Raw genomic sequence first — 21,080 nt, forward strand, 5'->3', positions numbered from 1 at the left:
GGATCTTGTCACTTTGAGGAGAAAGAATAAGGGACATTTGGAGGCATAAACCTCTTTTCATACCACCCTCACACTGGAGAGATCTCAGCCGCTTTCGGGTGGCATCTCCCAGTCACAAGTCTTTCTAGTTCGTAGGACCAGAGGACTGTTCCAGAGCAAGAAATGTCCATATCAGAGGCTTCTAGCTTTTGAGGAGAGAGAGGGGTCTGAGGGATTAAGAAGCCTTAGTATCTTGCTCTCCCCTGCTAACTGGCTGAGGCCTTCCTGGTCAACTCAGGCCCCCAGAGAGCAGCTTGGGCCTTTCAAGGATGGGAGATTTTGTCCAGTGTCCCTTGAACAGGGACCAGGAACCTCAAAGAGAAGAGTCGGAATGGGCCCCAGTGTCTGCACACAGTAGGCACTTCATAAGTATCTGTTGACTAGAGTGAGAAGGTGGTTCTTGTCCATGTTTGTGTGTGTGTGTGTGTGTGTATGTGTGCACGCACAATTGAGTGAGTGATTGTGTGGGGGGACTTGGCTTGTTGTCAGGGAGGTGCCCCCCCATCCTTGGGAGGAAACCCTAGGAAATGACCCATAAGGACGACATGACCTTGAGACGGAGAGTGACAAAGAGCAACCGAGGTTTCAACCTACGACTGACAAACTGGCTCGTCATAATTTCCCGGAATGAAAACATAGGGAGCACATTAAGAAAGCTTTCCCAGTTTGTGGTACTCAGTACCTGTCACTCCAAGGACAGAAGGCCTCCCGGGCCCAAGTCCTAGACAAAGCCACAGAGGACATCCAGGAAATGTGAAGGAAAAACCACACACACCAGCAAGACACTGATGACTTCAAGCAGCAGGATGTTCCTCTGGAGCAAGAAGTCCATGCACTGGAGACGGTGAGGTGCAGTGCTCAACTTGGCCAACCACCCCTACTCAGACAACCGTTTCTACCACAACGCCAAGGGAAGTGCCATCTCTGTCTTTGCCCGAGGCTCTGACTCTGGTTTGGGGGCAGGCACGGAGCCACAGAGCAGGGAGGAGCTGCAGATGGAGACAGCTAAGCTCCAGCTAAAGACCATCTCCTCCATGTTCCCAGCCACCTGTCAGCTCCTCCCTAGAATCCTCCCATCATTTAAGAGACTTTTTTTCCCCTCTTTTTTCTCAAACTTGATCTTCACATCGAAGCTCTTGGACAACAGCTCTCATTCTCCTTCCCCATCTCAACAATTTTTTTTTTTCTGAGGTTTCCCTGCAAGGATTCCCTGTCCTCACCAGGAATTTTTAAACCAAGACACCCCAACTTGGCAGCTTTTGTTTTGGAGGACAGATGGCCGGCCCTCCGACCGGCCACCAGCTCCTCCACTGCCGTCCCCCTCCTGGCCCCCGGCACATGCCCCAAGGACTCCTGCCCCTAACAGGCCTTTCCTCCAGGGGCCTCCTCACCTCCGTTTGATAGACTTGGTGAATCTGTGGACTGCTCTACTTTACAAAGATGACTGGTTTGGAGTCATCAGAATTAATCCCCCTATTTTTTGAGAATCTATTTTTCTTCTAAAAAGCTATTTACCTTCCTATTGAAAGGCCAGATCCTTGAAGAAGTCTGTGGTATAAAAACAAGTGGGGACAGAGTTGGAGCACTGCCATCGGCCTGTTTCACTCCTGCTTCTCTCAGCCAGCCTCGGGGCGGTGCATGACACTCGTGTGGTATGTGTAGGGGACAGCAGGCAGCAGTGTGGTATGTGTGGGAGACAGCAGGCAGCAGTGAAATGGTAGCCGCCAAGGGAGGGTAAGGGGTGGGACAAGGAGGGAGGATCAGGCCAGGGAGAGGTTTTGGATTGGGGGCCAGTGACAATGTTTTGATATACTTTCCTGCTCTTGAAACCTGTATCTGTGTGAATTGTCTCTATTTCTGATGATGTCGGTATTGCAAAGTGGCAAATTCATAAAGCAATGATCAGATTTTCCTTTCTTTCCTTGTGCATTTCTAAGAAACAGAGCCAACCGATTTTGTATGTAAATACTAAGAGCAATTGACCAGATACTAAACCCGTCCCCCAGAGCAGACCCTCCCCTCACCCCACTCCCCTTCCACCTGTCCTGGAACCCGCTCCCAGTGTGTGACCAGCCCTGATCCCGGTGAAGGGGTTTGTGTGTTTAGGCCATATTTCTTTGTCTTTTTCCTACTCCATTCCTGGCATTTGCTGATTTCCAGCATGTACTGTGTAGTCTCAGCCCATGTTTGATTCCCTCACGTGGAAGTAAAAGGTACATTGTACATACTGCCCAAGAATTGTCTTGCAAGTTAAGTCTTTCCCCTTTACTATAAGACTATAAATAAAAATTTATTTTATCCTTTTAAAAAAAATTTTTGTTGATTGGATAAGTACGTCCACGAAGAAGAGAATGACAAATTCAGAAATATCTGGAGTTCTATTGTGGGCTGGCAGGAAGTACATCCTCGCACACACCTGAGAGCACTCAGGCTCTCCCACTGGCCACAAACCCCCCGGAGCTGCAGGGAGAACAGATGAAGAGGCCATGTATGCACACAGCTGAGTTTCCATGTTCCGATCCCCGGTCTAGCAGGTGTTCTGATGGGAAGGCTGTCCTCAAGGCTGTACTCCTCCTCTGTTGCCTCATTCCAGTCCCCCCAAGGCAGTGAACTGAGGATCCCTCAACTTCCTTGAGCACAGAGGGGCTGGGTGGTTCACTGGGGAGTAAGCCTTATTTTTCCCTCTCCAGCCCTCTTTGGTCTACTTGTATCAACTTCACTTTGCCTTGGGCTCCCTTTCTCCCAAGATCCTGGAGGCAACAAGGTTAGAAGTCCAAAATAGACTTTAACGCAAAAAGCATCAGGAGAGATAACTAAGGTCATTTCCTAGTGAAAAAATAACATTTGGACCATTTCCCATCTGGGGCTGTGGTTAAGTGTCATTGGCAAAGCATAATGCTCTTAGAAACATTCTTGAACCTCCAAACTGTTTTGAATATGATCAATTCACCAAGAAGGTAGAACAATTTTATGAATCTAATAACATAGCTTCAAATCTAAAAGCAAAAGAACCCCAACAAAACACACATGGTAAACAGACAAATCCACAAACATAGTGGGAGGTTTGACATATTTCTCTCAGGAATTAACAGAGAAGAAACAGCAAGGACAGAGACTTGGACAACCCAGGTCATCTTTCTGGAAAATAGTTCGGCACTATCTCTAAGATTATGGATATGTGAACCCAGAACTTCTAATTCTACGTGCACACTGCAGAGAAACCTGGGGACATGTGCACCATGACTCCCACATGAGTCCTCCCCCTACCCCAGGTGGCCTAGGGCACAGTAGCAGAATACAGGTCAGGTTGGGAAGGCTTCAGGCTCTGGCTTCTCCCCAGTGTGCAGGCCTTTCCTGGGATGCATACTTGAAAGATTCTGGTGTGGGCTAGGAGGGAATGTCCACGTAGCCCGTTTTTACTCTGGGCCTTAGGCCTGCCTCCAGCCCAGGAAGGAGGCACACTCCACAGGGGCCAACACTAGGTTACAAGGGTCTACATTGGGCTTTGTCGTCATCAAAAGCACATGTTTGCCTTTACCTCTCTTTGTTGGGCACCTCAAAAGGAGGAAGGGCTGTGTTGAGGCAGAATTCAAGCCTGAAGATCAACCCCTTCTTTCATCTATTCCCAAAGGCTGGTCAGTACCTAGGGGTAGAGGCAAAAATGGTGAAAAATTAAGGCCAGACCAGGCCTTTAGGGTAAAATTTCAGAACCAGGCTCCTTCCATTACCCAGCCAGAAAGATCCAATCCTCAAAAGTGGCCCCGTACCTGGACATTTCCAGTCCATCCTGGGGGCCCAGCAAGGTCCTGAGGCTGCCAGGAACCACTTTCTCTCCATTCCAATTCTGATACCTATATATAAAATAGATTCCCTCAAATTCTCTCCATTCCGATTCTGATACCTATATATAAAATAGATTCCCATAAACAGACATTTTTCAAAAGCTTGAAAACCACGGAGAGTCTACCTAAAGCCTGAGAAATGTAAGCCTTGAGCTTATTTTCCCTCTGACATGGGAACCCTGCCCAGTAGCATTCCCTAACAGTGACTGCCAAAAATGGGCAAGATTAGCCCCCTTGGGCAGCAGGCCATCTCCCTGATACTCTGCAGGCCCCACCTCAGGCACTCAGACCCCTCCCTCTCCCCTCCAGTCAAGTCTGTTGCAAAGACAAACAAAAGCAGGCTTCTGCGGGCTTCCTGAGTCAGTCCTCCCCACTGGAGGGAGAAGAAAACCGGAAGAGCAGAAGACAATAAGGAAATACCTCCTAAGTCAGGCCAACTGCTTCTAATGGTGAAGGAAGCCAAGTTCTGCCTGGTTGTCTCCCAGCCTTAAACAAAGCCATCTCTGCTAATCCTCTGGAAGCTCTGCCTCCCTGCAGAGGACTCTGGGAGGCCTGTGGGGTCACTTCCCGGTTCCTTCCTGACAGCCTCTTACCTGCTCCTCTCCAGGGCCCTTCTCTCTCCAGCCCTGTCTCTCCAGCCCTTTCCCTTCAAGCCACTGGAAAGGGCTCAGACTCCCTGGCGCTCCTTGCAGTAGCTTCTGGCCCCTTGTTCCTCCGAGGCTACTCCCCTGGCCTCACTGGGCCCCCAGAGCACCTTCCAGTCCCACTGAGCCTGGTACGCTGCCCCAGCGTGGCTTTCTGGGAGCCGGTCTCCACGGGCCCCGCTCACATCACGGACTCTTCCTGTCTGCCTCATTTGCAGCTTTTAGCATCCACTCTTGCCCCTCATTGCCAGTTCTCTTCACAGAGCAGCAGGTGTACCTTTTAAATAGAACAATCACACCTGGCCTGTCCCATTCTCAGAAGCCCCCAGTGGCTGCTTCTCAGCTTCAGAGTCACATCCAAAGTCTTCCCCAGGGTCCCCATGCCCTGGATGGGCCTAGGGCTCCCCTCACCCCTGGGCTCTCACCTTCCATCCTGCTCCTCCAGGCAGACTGGCCTTCTTGCTGTTCCTTAAATACGAGCTCAGGCCCAGCTCGGGGTCTCAGCCTCATTGGCCCCTCTGTCCCCGGAGTCTTCCCTAGATGTCCACATGGCTCCCCTCTGCCCACGGAGTTGCATCTCCACTCTGGTTCCTCATTGGCAAGGCTTGTTCTGTGACTGCCTGTCTACCCCATTGTGAATCAGTTTACACTGAGTTCACAAATGTGCATCGCGGCATACATTACCTATAGCCTGTAAGTCGCCGTTGGCCACCGTCTCCTTCACCAGAATGTTCATTTGTGGACGGGGACTTTGTTGGCCTTATTCATTTCTGCAGTTCCAGAACCTGGAATTCTGATACACAGTAGGCACTCAATATATATGTTAAATGATGAATCAAGGATGAAAATATATACTTAAAACATTTTAACTTAAAACATTTATTTCTGCAGCCCCTGGATGGCTCAGTGGATTAAAGCCTCTGCCTTCAGCATGGGTTATGATCTCTGGGTCCTGGGATCGAGCCCCGCATCAGGCTCTCTGCTCAGCAGGGAGCCTGCTTTCCCCTCCCTCTGCCTGCCTCTCTGTCTGTTTGTGATCTTTCTGTCAAATAAATAAATAAAATCTTTTAAAAAAACCAAACATATATTTCTTTAAAGAAAACTTTACGTCCACGTAGGGCTTGAACTCAATGCCAAGATCAAGAATCGCATGTTCTACCAACTATGCCAGCCAGGCACCCCTATTTGCCAACATTTTGACATAGGACCAAAGCCTTTTCTTTGAGCCTGGTGCCCTCACTTGGGATCCTTGCTGTCTCTTTTTTTGCATAAATCACACCTATAAAGTGTTATCCACTGTTTTAAATTTCAACTTCTTAAGAGGTGGCATGAAATTTTAGAGTCCTGAAAAAGACTTCCAGGACAGAATTCTTCCATATTCTTCTGATTTTCCCCCAACCTCCCCACACTTAAAGGAAATCTTTAAATCAATTTTCCTTTATTGAGTCTTTCCAAATAATTTCACTTAGTTCTCAAAGAAATAGCCCTTTCTTTTCATACTCATTGTATCGGTTTACATAATATTAAGTTGGTTGGCATAGTAGGTAACTAAATCACTTAATTACTGTAACATGTACTGTGGGCATAAACTGCTTTAGGAGCAGACACCACACAACTCAAAGGGGTGTGAGCGAGCTGGAGGGCTGCCACGTTCACTGGGCCTGGCACGTCGACTCAGAGGAGGGTGGAAAATAAAACCTGTTCTGCTGTATAAAACTCCTGGCACAAGCACATGGCCACTCTGATAAAAAGTAGTGTGGACCCCACCCAAGAGAATGGGCAAAGCAAAATTAGGTCAGCTCAGTACAACAGGGATCCAAACAGAAGCAGACAAGAAATTTCCTTCTGCTTCTCCTGGCCAAGGAAATACCCAACGTGCAAAGGAACTAGAGTTTGCTTATAGCCATGATGAAAGTTTGGTTTTCATAGGTGTAATTATCTCGTATCATCAGCTAATAAACAGAACATAGTTCTCACTCTCTGGGAAGAAGGACAGAACAGTGATTCTCGATCCTGAATAAATTATTCCCTCCAGGTATGAAGACTTCTGAACCCAGAATGACCCTAATATTGGATTCTTGCTTTCTTCACCTGTTAACATTTTATACCAAACCCAGATGTCTCAACTACCCTATTGTTGTGCCCATCCATCTCCCCTGTGCTGATGCAGATGTTGGCCTTGGCTATGGACCTCCTCCCCAAGCACATTCACCATCCCATCATTCACTGAGATCCTCTCCCTACTGGCGAGAAACTGTGGGATCAGTAATGGGCTCTAAAAGCAACATCCCATGTTTATGATCCCGCAGGCGTTTCAGCTACAGCTTTCAAATCCTCCTGTGGAATGGGAAGGATGAAGGTCAAAGCCAAAATCCTTTCCTCTGGGGCACTCCCACGCATGTGTATGACCCTTGCTTTCATCAGACCATAGCTGAGGTTCACACCCTGCCCTCTTTGGTGCATTGGCAAGTCAGTTTGTTAGATGCAGATGTGAGCCAGTTCGGCTGCTCTGACTGACATTACAGGGCCCACGTCGGGATGACCTGAGAATGGTGGCAGGCAGGGGAACCTCTGAAGCCCACGGAAAGGGTTGTTCCAGTAGCAAAACCTGGACCTATCCCGTAAGCCCCATTCACAGGTGAGAAGGGGCTGCTACATGGGAAGATAGAGCCTCCAGCCTGCCTGGAGGGCACAAGCCCTTGCTGGGACCTCAACACCAGATGCCAGGCAACATCTAATCTGTGTAACCACTTCCTGGGCTCCGAGTCATTTCTCCATCATTTGGCTTCCTTTGGAGTTTGCTTAAAGGGAGAACATGCTCTTCAGTCCAATGCATGTACTTGGTCTGTTTGATAGGTATATTTTCAATGATAAATTAGGAGCCTCTCCGTTTCCTTTTCAGCATGTGTCTGAGTCCCATCACCTTGAAGGTCTAATAAGAGGGTTTCTGAACTTGTGAGGCTTAAGGCCAGACCCCTGATAAACATCTCTGTGAGGCTTCCCCACGTGTGGTCCGCCAGCCCCAGCGATGGAGATGCAGGCGAGGTTCTCCGACTGGCACTGCGAGGCATCCCAACACCCAGCCTCAGCTCAAATCAATTAGAAGCAGAATCTTTGGGGGCAGGACTAGGACAGTAGCCTTTCTTAGAAGACCCCCAGGAGATTCTGAGCTGCTGGAGCTGAGAACCACTGGCTATGTGTCTCTTTCTTTCCAAGATTAAGACAGAGCCCTCAGGTTCTGGAACCAATTCAGTCTTTTGATCTGTATTCTACTAAGCATTTGTAGACTTAATAGTTACCATAGACTGAGGCCTTAATGTATGCCAGATACTCTGTCATGTACGTCCATATACAGTATCAGAAACCTATAAATAATCCTGAAAGGTAGATAATTGTTATTCTCATTTTTAAGTGTTTTATTTTATTTGTTTAGCTAAGAAGACAGATTCTGAAAGGTGAAGTTGAACAATATTCACACAGGTGGGTCAGTAAAGAAGCCAGTATCTCCATCTAGGTTTAATCTGATTCTGAAGTTCAAGCTTTCCCCATTAGGCCATGCTGTCTCTCAGCCTTCAATGACTATAAGAACTATGGGTCGAATGTTTGGATTTGAAGTGCTTTTTTCCCCAAATTCCATCCATAGAGAATCTGGGCCTGGGAAGACTATTCTTCCAGAGGCTATTGACATGAAAATAACTGTCTGTTCAAGAGGCTCAACACATTTGCTAGCGTAATCTAATTTTGGAGAACAACAAACTAGAGGATGATTTTGAGATAAATTACATTTGTGTTTTCAACCAAGGGGTCAATGATTATGTAATAACCCATCCTCTTTGCTTATTTTAATCCTTGAGGAAATAGTAACCTTACCCATTAAACTCCCTCTGGCCCTGATTTTGGAGACTTATTGCAAGGCCTGGATCTGACCACCTCAGGCACGGGACAATGGAATTAGGTCATAAGCCATCGAAACAGAGAGCCCTTCTTTTTTTTTTTTTTTTTTTTTTTTTTTTTTTTAAAGATTTATTTATTTATTTGACAGAGATTACAAGTAGGCAGAGAGGCAGGCAGAGAGAGAGAGAGGAGGAAGCAGGCTCCCTGCTGAGCAGAGAGCCCGATGCGGGACTCGATCCCAGGACCCTGAGATCATGACCTGAGCCGAAGGCAGCGGCTTAACCCACTGAGCCACCCAGGCGCCCCAGAGAGCCCTTCTAATTGCAGAAGCAACTCCCCAGGGATAAAGAATCCATAGAATTACCCTAGAAGAACTTGTGGGGAGAGGCCTCCCTTCACTCTCCACACCCCCGGACTGACAGCCCCGTTTGGGGTCACCCCAGGGTTGGCCACACCGGCTCTGGGTCCTATAGCAATTGTGACAAGACCAAAGAGCCGAGTTGAGTTACGCAGTCACCAGCTCATGTAGAACTTTGAAAAAAATCACACGTAGCTTATGAAGGTAACATCCCCTTGGAACTGGACAAGGAAGTTCCACAGGCAGCGTCAAGGAGGAGCACGATGTTGGCGATATTAGCCCACTCTTGGGGTACTCCCAGCCTGAACCCTGAAATACTATTCTATAGAAACAACTGATAAGTATAATGGTTAGCACAGTGCCTGGAGCTTCATGGGAGGTTCACAAGTATTTGCTGAGTAAATGAGGGAGTTGGGGACAGAGACGACATCTCCCCGGGATTTTTTGTATTAACGGAATTATTGCGTTGTATAAATCTCAGAAGGATTCCCAAGTGAGGAAACTGAGCTGCAGGGAGCACAGAGCTAATACGTGGGGGAAGCAATTTCCAAATCAGTTCTGCCTACCTTTGGGCCTCATACTCTTCTCTGTATCACCTACAAGAGTATCACGAGAGACGACATGCCGTCTGTCTGGCATGATGGGCTCCAGCTTTCGCCCAGCCATCCTCCCTATACAAGGTCTCTGGTTTGGCCTCGAAGATAAACCCAGGCAGAGGCAGTGGCATGCTCAAAGGCCCCAAGGAGGAAAAGCTCAGGACCTGGTGGGGAGGGGGATGGTCCACCGTGCCATGGACTGACTCCAAACCTGCTGCTTCTGGGTCCAGATCTCGGCTTTGCCACTTCGTTCGTGGTGTGACTCTGCCAGCGAGAGCATTAACTGTCCACACCTTCATTTCCTCACATGTACAACGAGAAGCCATCTGCCTCCCTTCAGGCTTGGCACACGATCTTCCCTGTCACTTATGAACAAGCTAGAGCTTCCCAGAGGAGAAAACCATCCCGTGGCAGGAAGGTAGGATGAGACGTTGCAAGTGGAGGGTGAGGCCCGATGCTCCACAAATACTGGCTCTTATTTTTAGCATTGGGGGGCCCATCAAGCAGTCCGATTTGACTGCAGGTAGGATACGGGCAGAAGCATCTCTCTGTTCAGAGCACTTGGCACTGCTTGGTATCTATTAGACATCCATTAGAACACAGCCCCTTAACCTTGTGGACCCTTCCTGGTAAAACAGAGGACGTAATAGGTAAGGATTACAGGAGATGAAACAGCCGAAAGTGTGCTATACAAGGCCTGACATGTGTAAATGTTGTACGAATCTGGCTTCTTCCAGAGGCAACTCCAGGCCTGCTGGTCCTTTCCGAAGCAAGGCAGTACAAGCTTAGTATTTTTCAAACTGAGGTCCAGGGAACACAGGCATTCCGTGGGATGCTAATAGTGTTCGAGGACAACCTACTAGAAACTCAAACCCTAAGCACTGCTGTGTAGTTATCTATGCTGGTTTTCAGGAAGGCGCCGCTGAGACAGGAGCACAGAGATTCAATCAGTACAGCCCCGGGATCAGGAGCAGAGAGGCAGATGGACGAAACCAAAGAGAGGGTCCCAAGGAGCCACAGGTTCATGGTGAATTTCCGTACACAATAGAGATGGCGTTTTATCAACTCAATGGGGAAAAGACATTTTACTCAGTGAACGGCACTGAAGAAACTAACTAGCTGTTTCATTTCTGCCTTTCATTCCACACATCAAAGATTCTACAATGTACACGGAAAACAGATGTAATGATTTTTAAGTCATTTTTGAAATCCCCATCTAGGGACCATTCAAACTTCCACGCTCAGGGAAAAAAAAAACCCACAAAAAACAAAAAAACACCTCACTGTTTAAACACAGCAGATGGGTGCCTGGGTGGCTCAGTGGGTTAGGCCGCTGCCTTCAGCTCAGGTCATGATCTCAGGGTCCTGGGATCGAGTCCCACATCGGGCTTTCTGCTCGGCAGAGACCCTGCTTCCCCCTCTCTCTCTCTCTGCCTGCCTCTCTGCCTGCTTATGATCTCTATCTGTCAAATAGATGAATAAAATCTTTTAAATAAATAAATAAATAAATAAATAAATAAATAAATAAACACAGCAGTAAATCAATGCATGTTTAGGGTTCCTGAAGAATCAGCCACACGACCTCCTTCTGCCCAGCATTCTTGTTCCGTTTCGGAGCTTGTGTGTTTGCCCGCTGCCCCAGTGGCCGGGATGCTCTCCATCCAGCCCCGGCATGGCTGACTCTTTCTCACCCTTCAAGTTCAGCTCCAATGTCACCTCCTCAGAGAGGCCTTGCCTGTCACCACCTCATCTGTGGCGGGCCTCACCCAATTCAGTCACTGTAACACACAGCCCTGTTCATGCCCTCCCCACACAGCACAGTGTCTAATGCTCTGTCTTGTTTGCCCCCGTTAGAGCGCACACTCCTTGAAGGCAGCCAGTCTCATTCACTTCTTTATTGCTTGAAATAGGGCCAAGGACAAACTACCTGCTTAACCGTATTTCTTGAATGAAGCAATGAATGAATGACCCCTTCCTCGGTTTAAGTATCTGCCCAGTGTCTGAGCGACAGTCTCTTTCAAGAAAGCTGACATGTTTTTCCCTTAACCATTATAGAATCCTTATCAATACATCCGTTTTCAATCTTCTGTTTTATTTTTAAATGCCTGCCCACCTGTGCTTGATTTCTCTCTCGTATCTCTTGAGTTGAAGAAATCCTACTTATTGTAAAACTAAGTCTTTGAAAAGGCACGGGTTCATAACTTTGGCAACCAATGTGTTAGCTGATTTTATTTAATACTTTGACACCAAAAGATGACAGATACTACCTCCAAACCATTCTTTGTTCACTTTCTGATGCATGCTTAGCCTGCTGGCCCCACATTCAGGGGTTCATGGTGGACTGTCATAGGGGAAAGGGGCTCCATTGGTCAGCGTTCTGTCTACACAGACTGCAGAAAGGACATGCCTGAGTGTGCGGCTCTCTATGTGCCAGACAACACGTCCTCTCCCTGCTTCTATGTCGTGTGCTCACAGCAGCATCAGACCCAGACACGTACCTGTGAGAAGACTAACCTCCTGTGGCTGTGAACCCTCCTTACATGATGTGACCTGCTCCCAACACCTTTCCCTATTGGCATCTTCAGGCCTAGAATTCCTTTCTTCTCTTTTCACTCTTCCCTCTGGACCTTGAACATCTGCCTGACTAAAATGCTTTTCCTGAGTAAATATGCACTCTAGACGATAGTTCTCCTCAGCAAAGTCACACAGAGAAGAAATAGGAGAGTGACTGTGGCTGACCGGATTTCCCAAAGATGGCCACAGTATCTCCCATCTCACCTCCTCTACCTGGGGTGTGATGCTGACATTCCTCCTGCCACATGATGTGATTTATATCCACTTCCCTTCCATCTGGGTGATGCTGTAAGGCTGAAGAGATGCTGGGTGACTTCTGAGGAGAGATCACTAAAACACCATATACTTTTGCCTTGCTCTTTGGGGATGCTTCCTCACGGGTCCCAGCTGCCATGTTCTGAGTTGAGTTTGAGGTGTCTGTGGACATCACTGGAAGCATGTGGGTTCCAGGTACCCGGGCTAGAGGTGAGACTCTGGTAGCCACTGGTGTCAGGTGCTGACGAACGGTGTCCAGAATTGTGAAGGGAAGGGAGTGAATGACCTAGAAGAGAACCCTGGAGAACACCCCCTCACCCCCAGGGCCCAAGCAGAACCCTTCCCCCATGCTGACTTGCACAGCTAATTCTTCAATCAGGTCCTTTAGATTCTAGCCCCCCACCCCCCACCTCCATTTCTGATGCCACCTTGTCTAGGCTCTGGTGACTTCTTGATTGGATTACTACAAGTTTCTCATTGGTCTTCCCCTTCTAATCAGGACGGATTGACGTCCACACTGCAGCTAAACGTCATTCTGAGAAATTAGTCATCGACTTGAAATCTTTCAGAAGTCCTCTATGTCATTTTCATAAAATCCGAACTTAATAGCTTAATAAATCAGGGCTTTGGGATTTAGAACTCGACCTTTCTTGCTCCATGTCACCCAACATAGTCTGCTGTAGCCACACAAAACCCACAGTGCTCCAGTATGCAGGGTTCTGCAGGTGCCCTCCCCCATCTCCTTTCCTTAAACCTGATGCCTCCTCCTCTCTCCTTTCCTGGATCCGAATAACCTTACTTCTTGAAAGTTCCGTTCAAGTAGCATTTCCTCTGGGAGGCCTTCCCTGCCCAGCAATCTGATTTAGATGCTCTTCTTGTGTTCCCACATTATCTTATTTATGTACCCATTATGGCTCTCAACACTCTGCATCATTGCAATTCATTATTGATGGGTCTGTTTCCTTCGCTGACCTGAATACACAAAGTCTCATTCAACTTTGTGTTCTCGGCAGCTGGCGCAGTAGACATGTAACTACGCACCAAATTAGGACATCATTCCTAACATTTATTGAGTGCCTTCAAAGTCATCCTTGCTCCCTGAATCCTCGTCTCACTATGTGTGAAGTGGACACCCACAGAATTTCTCTATTCTGACAGGAGTCTCCTCAAGCGGGGCTGTGAAGGGGGCTCTGCCTGTAGAACCCGTGCTCTTGACCACACCACATGACCTCTGGCCTCCTTCTGGATATTTTACTTACATTTCGTCTTGTTTTTTGTTTTTTTTTTTTCCCCAAGGAACTTTACATTCTGCATTGGAAGCTCCCTGAGCACAGGAGTCATGCCTTCTTCATCTTTATGTCCCTTGGAACAACGGATACGACGCTTTTCCCATAATGCCTCCTTCCCCACAGTCATGACCTACCTAAGAAATCAGTGTGGGGTTTCATACCAAGTTTCTAAAACAACACTATTAGAGCAACTGTGACCCTGAAGTGTACCAAATGTATCTCAAGTCCGTTTCACAACCTTCCTACGTCAAACTGTTACGTCTACCATTTTGTGAATGAGCAATGTGGGCTCAGGAGGCTAGGAGGTGGGAAGCAGTATGGTCACCAAGGGGCCAACAGGGGCTGGGAAAGAGACCAAGACCTTGGCCAGAGACACTTAAGGGGATTCTCCTGGAGACACACACCACGTGGGACCGAGGGTTGGAAGCCCTCCCAACCGCAGATGAGACAGTACCCCCTGCAGCCCACAGCCGGCCATGGTGGGGGGGGGGGTCTTCAGATCTCTCTAATCCAGGATTTCATCTCTATGCCTGCATTACATTCACTTCACAAAACTTCTTTCCACAAGTTTTCAGGAGGACCAGCATTTTTTTTGCCTTAATTTCAGGTGTCTCCAGGATCCTTACATGGATCAACTTTCCATAAAGGAAAGGAAGCTTTTTGAATGCCAGAACAAATGATACATTTTTTTCCAGTAAAAGCTTTCAAAAGGCCCCAGCGTTCTTCAGCATGAGGTGTACATTATCTCTGTCTGTCCTAAGTTATTAAATGCCTCAAAATCACTGCAGACTCTGGGAGACATTCAGTGAGTTCACCCAGAGTAATTACCTCAGAACTACAATGGTCGTTTCAGCTTTCTACCAAATCTTCACGTCTGAAGTCACAGCTTTGGACATGGGGCACGTGGGGTACAGTCTGAACACAGGAATTTCGCTTTCTCGGCTGGGCCTGTTCACACTGCCTGGCAGTGTTGGCCTATTAAGAGCAAATGCTTGTAAAGTTGTGGTACCTCCATACCACGGAGCACTGTGATCTGACCCCCCAAGCCTGGTCCTCTTCGTAGGCTCCCAGCAAAAGGCTCCTCTCATCCCGGTTGTGTGAGCTAAGTCCTGACACTCCCCTTCCTGTGTCCCCAGCCAGCTGACTTGGTGCCAAGTCCTGACCCCCTGAGGCCTCATCACACTCACTCTGGCTCCTTCCACACCACAGCCAGGAGCACTTTCTGGGAGTACAAATCTCCCCACCCCTCCCTGCTTTGGCAGAAGTTCATAAACCTGATCTCAGTTTGTAACTAACTCAATTAATGTAATTTCACATCAGTTCTAATAAGTAGCTGTATATGGAGTATACAGAGCATTTATGATGTATAGAAATCAGAGAGTACACGGCCCCTACTGTGTTCACGACAGGAATTTAAAAATACATCTGTTGAACACAGTGCAGCAACCGATAAAATTTTTAGGATGATAAGTCTATGGAACACTGGGAAAATGGGGAGCTTCCATTGTTACATCTGATCATCTAATCCACTGACATGTAATTTTGCAAGTTTACCTTCCTCATCATTCTATCATCTACGGTTTTTTCCTTAAAATCCATGCAAAAACTCTGGCAGGTTAAACAAAACTAGCCACAGAACTCCAATGAAGAAAATGTTCATTTATGCAGCTGAAAATCAACACAGTTAGGAAAATGGTTTCTACCTGAAGGAAAAAGGCTCCCAGCAAATGGAAGTTTCAGTGAAAAACAACACAATCATTGCGTTTGTTCCAAAATGTGCACAGGCAGCATGATTTCACTGTTTTCTTTCTGGGCCCTGCAGGGAATGGAGAAACACTTTGTAATGACACAGCTGAGTATAGTAAAATCAAGATTGTACCTTATTCTTCTGCAGTTTTCCTTATTAATGACCTAACATGCGATTTCCCAAATTTGTTGGGTGAGCAGGGTGTCCCTCATAGAATGGGAGCAGGTCACACCTCAGTCCAGTTTGAACGTGTCTTGTTATCAGCCACAATTCAGAGTTCCCTAAATCCGAAGGACCTGAAGGTTCCTCAAAAGAAGTATTTGGGGAGACAGTGGGAAGTACTGGATTTATGACGTTCGATTCGCCCAGGGCGTCTCTCTGCTCCAACGGAAGGAAAAATGAATTCTACAACTGCCACATTTGAAAACTCGAGACTGCTATGTTTTATTCAACCCACCTCCCTCCTTTTGAGCCAGTGACTGGGGAACAGGCTGCTTTCCATCCTAACCATGAGAGCAACCTAAATCCTGCCCCCAGTAAATGATGACCCTCTACGTCCAATTATGTGTGGATACAGAGAGCTAAGTATGAGCCCTGGAATACAAAATCCAGCCTAGCGCTCGTCCTCTGGCTCCCTGCCTCATCTGCAAAGAAGCACAGGGTTCTCTGGTACAGCCTCCTAGCCAGCGAAGAGCCCTACCTACAAACAGTCAATGGCATTAGAAGCTTCGCTCTTCATTTCTTAGCTCGCTGGCTGCTCTCATTGCTGAAAAAACAGAAGGCTTTTCCTTGTACTTAATATGGTCTCTGCCCTCTCTGCCTCTCTGTCCCCGTCGAACCACAATGGCAAAACATCCTCCGGATGGCAACCTTTCAAATGCTGTAAAGACAAGTGCCCATCCTCTCCCCTTCAATTTCCCGTGATGGTTCCTGAAGTAATTTGTTTTATTGAGAATGCTTCAGGTCAACTCCAGTTTGGCAGTGACCTTACAGAAAAATGATACTGAACTTGGGAGGAGTTCTACCCCAGGGAGACTCGAACCCGGGTGATTAGAATCACCTGTGAACCTTCCAGAGCATCAAAATTGGGGATGCCCGGCATCTGAACATCTGTGCAACTCCCCATTGACTCTGCTCATCACCCAGGTTTGGGAATGACTCATCAAATCAAGGTAGTGGGACCGTTTTTCCTGATCTTCAAACAGAATTTTGCTTATTTGAAAACAATTAGGAGGCAACATAGGAACATTTAATTAAGTCTTCATGTCAAGGGCAAATCATTGACAACAGGTGAGGAAATTCAAGAAAGGAACCAATTTTTTAGGTGAATTATAATAAGCAACATGCTACAGGATGGCATAAGCTAGTTTCTTTGGGAATCAGGTCCGTAGTAGCTGCCTGGTGAGTTCCTGAGAGTTAAATTAAGAGACTCTCCTTGGAGAACCCGGGGCTGGGAGGGAGGGGAGTAAGTATTTGAATCAAGCTTAGAAATTCTATTACTGGAGAGTATTAGGAGTTAGTATTCTTGATTTCTTGCTACACTTAGTATCTCCAATCCCTTTGACTGTTTTTGATTTCCTGATCTCTCTGTGGGGCTCTCTCTGTAGGCATAGTAGTCTGACTGCATCTCGGTGGATGTCAATATCTTTCTACTTCATCTTTCTCCACCTGTTCTGTAAAGCTGTGTGTATATTGAAGCGTGCAGCTGACTTTCCAAACAAGCCGTTTGACTCCTTCTTAGGTGGTAGATTCCTCAAGGTCAAAGACTATGCCTTTGACTTTCTTAATGACCCAGGGTGAGCATGTAAGTGTTGGTTATTTGTAAAAATCTTTGATCTTCTCCAAGTCTCCCAAAACGTTGAAAAGGAGGGAATACTTTCTAACTCGTTCTATAGGGCCAGCATTACTCTCACACCCGAGCCAAAGATCATTCAAAAAACTACAGACCAGTATCCCTTAAAATATTCATGCAAAAGTCATGTACAAAGTACTGACAAAGCAAATTCAGCACCATATTTCAAGGACTGTATACTAAGACCACATGGGACTTACTCCCAAAATGCAAGGATTGTTCAACTTATGAAAATCACTATAATACATTAACAAAGCAAAGCAAAGCAAAGCAAAAAAAAAAAAAAAAAAAAGTCTTTTCACAAAACTCAATACCTTTCCTTGATACAAACACTCAAACTACAGATAAGAAATTTCCTCAACATGAAAGCCATACATGAAAAATGCCCAGCTAACATCACACTCAGAGGTGCAAGATTGAAAGCTTTTTCTCTAAGATCAGGAACAAGGCAAGGATGCCTGATTTCACTTCTAGCCAGAGCAATAAGGCTGTTGCCTTATTATATAAGAAATAAAAGACATACAAATTTGAAAAAGATGAAGTAAAATTTTCTATTTGTGAATAATGTGATCTTAGATACAGAAAACCCCAAAGATTGCCCCACAAACTCTCAGAATAAACAAACTCAGCAACGTTGCATGACATAAAATCAACACACAAAAATCGGTTTCTTCTCTATACACTAATGATGAACAATCTGAAAAAGAAAATTAACAATCCATTTAGAATACCATCAAAACAATAAAATACTTAAGAATAAACTTAACCAAGGAGGTGAAAGATTGTTACATTGAAAACTATAAATAAATATTGCTGAAAGAAATGAAAGCAACACAAATAAACAGACATCTTCCAGGAAGACAGATTCAATGCAATCCTGCTCAAAATCTCAACAGAAACTTTTGTTGTCCTAAAATTAAGTCCTAAAATTCATATGAAATTCCACGGGACCCTGAACAGCTAAAATAATCTTGAAAATGAACAACAAAGATGGGGGCCTCATACTTCCTGATTTTAAAACTTACTACAGGAATAAAAAGTGTCACAGCAGCATAAGAACAGACATATTGACCAGTGGAACAAAATAAACCCTCACATATACGGCCAATCAACTTCTGATACAAATGCCAAGATCATTCAATGGGAAAAGAACAGTTTTTTCAACAAGTAGTGCTGGGTAAACTGGATATCCACATGTAAGACAATGAAGTGGGACCCTTACCTAATGCCATGTTTAAAAATTAACTCAGAATAGATAAAAGACTTAAATATAAGAGCTAAAACTCTAATAAAACTTTTACTAGAAAACAGAGGAGAAGTTTTTTGACTAGATTTGGTAGTGATTTCTAGGATGCGACACCAAAGGCAAAAGAAAAAAAAAAACAAAAACAGATCCACTGGACTACATCAAAAAGGATACCATCTGTAAGACAGTGGAAAGGGAGAAAATATCTCCCTGGAAAGGGATGAATATTCAGCACTTAAAAAGAACCCCTACAAAGAATTCAATTTTTAAAAATACACAACCCAATTTTAAAAACAAAAAGCTTGAATAGACATTTCTCTGAAGAAGTTATACAAATGGCCAGGGAGCCCATGAAAATCTGCTCAACATCACTCGTTATCAGGGAAAGGCAAATCAAAACAACAGTGAGATCCCCTCACACCAGTTGGGACGGCCACTACCAAAAACATTCCAGTGAAGTGGAAACAATTGTTGGCGGGGTTATACAGAAACTGCCGTGCTGGGGCATCACCGTTGGGGAACGTAAAGGCGTATAGAAAAACAGCATGGAAAACAGTTCCTTAAAAAGCTGGAACAGGGCCGATGGGTGGCTCAGTCGGTTAAGCATCTACCTTTGGCTCAGGTCAGGATCGCAGGGTCCTGCAACTGAGTCCCGCTTCAGGCTCCCTGCTCAGCGAGGCATCTGCTTCGACCTCAACCCATCCACCCATTCATTCTCTCAATCTTTCTCTCCCTTACCCTGTCTCTCAAATAAATAACATCTTGGGGGGAGAAAAGGTAAAATAGAATTAAGTGGTCCAGCAATCTCTTGTATAGACTTGAAAGAGCTGAAGTCAAGGACTCGGATATTTGTCCATCTGTGTTCATAGCGGCTTTAACACCCAAATGTCCAAGAGATGAATGGATAAAAATGTGGCATGCTATGAAGTGTTACCAAGTACTAACAAAGGAGATGCTGACACGTGCCTCACCGTGAAGCTTAAACACGTTACGTAAGTGCAACGAGCACAATAAGTGCAATAAACGAGACATGAAAGTACAAATATTATAGGATTTGAATGAGTGACCTACAGCAGGCAAAGTCATAAAGACAGAAAGCAGAAAAGGAGTTACTGGGGCCAGGGGTGGGGAGGTATTATTTAATGCATACAAAGTTTCTGCTTGGGAAGATGAAAAATCCTAGAAATCAATGGTGTTGACAGTTGGTTGCATAACATTGTGAATGTGCTTAATGTCACTTCACTGCACTTAAAAATGGTTAAAATGGGGGCACCTGGGTGGCTCAGTTGGTTAGGCACCTGCCTTCGGCTCAGGTCATGAACTCAGGGCCCTGGGATCGAGCCCCGCATCAATCTCCCTGCTTAGCAGAGCCTGCTTCTCCCTTTCCTGTGCCCGCTGCCTTCCCTCCTTGTGCTGTCAAATAAAATCTTAAAAAAAAAAATGGTTAAATGCCAAACTGTATGTCTTGTGCTTTTTCCACAATAAAACACTCTGATAATGACAGCCACAGCGAAGGGATGGGCCGCAAAGTTCTACCTACTTGAAATCTGGATCTACTACGTTCCAGCTGAGTGACTGTGGGAAAATGCCTCCGCCTTGGAGAGTTTTCGTTTCTTCTTGTAAAATGAGGGTTCCACATATCCATGGAGGTCATTGTCAAGATCGAAAGCAAAATGCTGAGTATAACAACAGCCTCTCATGCCATCAACCAACAAATGATGGGTTGTTATTGCAGCAGCTCTGGAAATAAAAAAAAGTACTATGTTATCACAGAAAACATCGAGGGGCTCCTGAGTGGATCAGCTTGTTAAGTGACAGCCTTTGGTTCAGGTGATGATCCTAGGATCCCGGGATCGAGTCCCACATTAAGCTCCTCGCTCAGTGGGGAATCTGCTTCTACCTCAGGTCTCCTCCCCTCTCACGTCTCTTTCAGTCTCTCCCTCTTTCTCAAATAAAAATAAATAAAATCTTTTTAAAAAATTAAAAAAAAAAAAGAAAACACAAATGCACAAAGTTTAAAAAAAAAAAGCTTCAAAAGAAGAGAAACAGGTACTGGGTAACGAAGGAACTTGAATAAAGGGAGGGGAAGTCTTGGCTTTGCAACGGTTCACGAGCAGCTCTCGAGAGTGCAGACACTTTCATGGATTAAAGTTTCCACACAAGGTGTGTGATACAGATGTTTATAAGAGAGAATGCCATCTAAGGTCCCCAGTGATGATCTAGTTCACCCATTACTGCGCTCCTTCAGAGAGATGAATACCCAAGAGTGTTTCCGGGATGGTCACCCAAGAGCGAGGGAGGTGGATTACACAGAAAGGCAGGATTAGCGCCTACTTACTGAGTCAGTGAGCGGGGGAGCAGGGCTTCGAGTACTCCAGCACAGGGGGAATACCCCCAACATACCGATTTTGCTACACTGGGAGGGGCAAGGAGTGCTAAAAATGCTGCCCTTTAACCTATTTGCCCCTCTCAGAGTCTGTGATCCTAAATTTACATTTTTAATCTTGGGATTTGGGGAAAGACAGTGCTACTATGGAAAGATGGATGCGAGGTACGTGAGGATCACACGTGACTGCGCGTGCTGTTTTACACGTGCTGAAGGCTGTTCTGGGACAATCTCTTTGGGTAACAGAGGGAGTAAGTTTACAGCAAAAGCAGTAAGGCCGTTCTCCTAGTGTATCCAGTTGAACTGGAACCACCCAGGGGTAAGGGGCACCGTGTCTAGGCAGTCGAAGAAACCCTGC

At 46.0% G+C, this 21,080-nt stretch overlaps 1 long non-coding RNA gene across 1 annotated transcript in view; it reads right to left on the bottom strand.

The window, feature by feature from the left end:
* Positions 1 to 4,389, bottom strand: part of LOC131813500 (uncharacterized) — a 52,699-nt gene extending 48,310 nt beyond the window's left edge. The window contains exons 1-3 of the long non-coding RNA XR_009346849.1: positions 4,302 to 4,389; positions 3,807 to 3,890; positions 3,578 to 3,682 (exon numbers count right to left, since the gene is read on the bottom strand). This is a non-coding gene — a long non-coding RNA (uncharacterized LOC131813500). The remainder of the gene's footprint in view (positions 1 to 3,577; positions 3,683 to 3,806; positions 3,891 to 4,301) is intronic.
* Positions 4,390 to 21,080: the final 16,691 nt, after the last annotated feature.

This window comes from Mustela lutreola, chromosome 13, assembly GCF_030435805.1.
Source record: "Mustela lutreola isolate mMusLut2 chromosome 13, mMusLut2.pri, whole genome shotgun sequence".
In the NCBI taxonomy this organism is placed as follows: Eukaryota; Metazoa; Chordata; class Mammalia; order Carnivora; family Mustelidae; genus Mustela; species Mustela lutreola.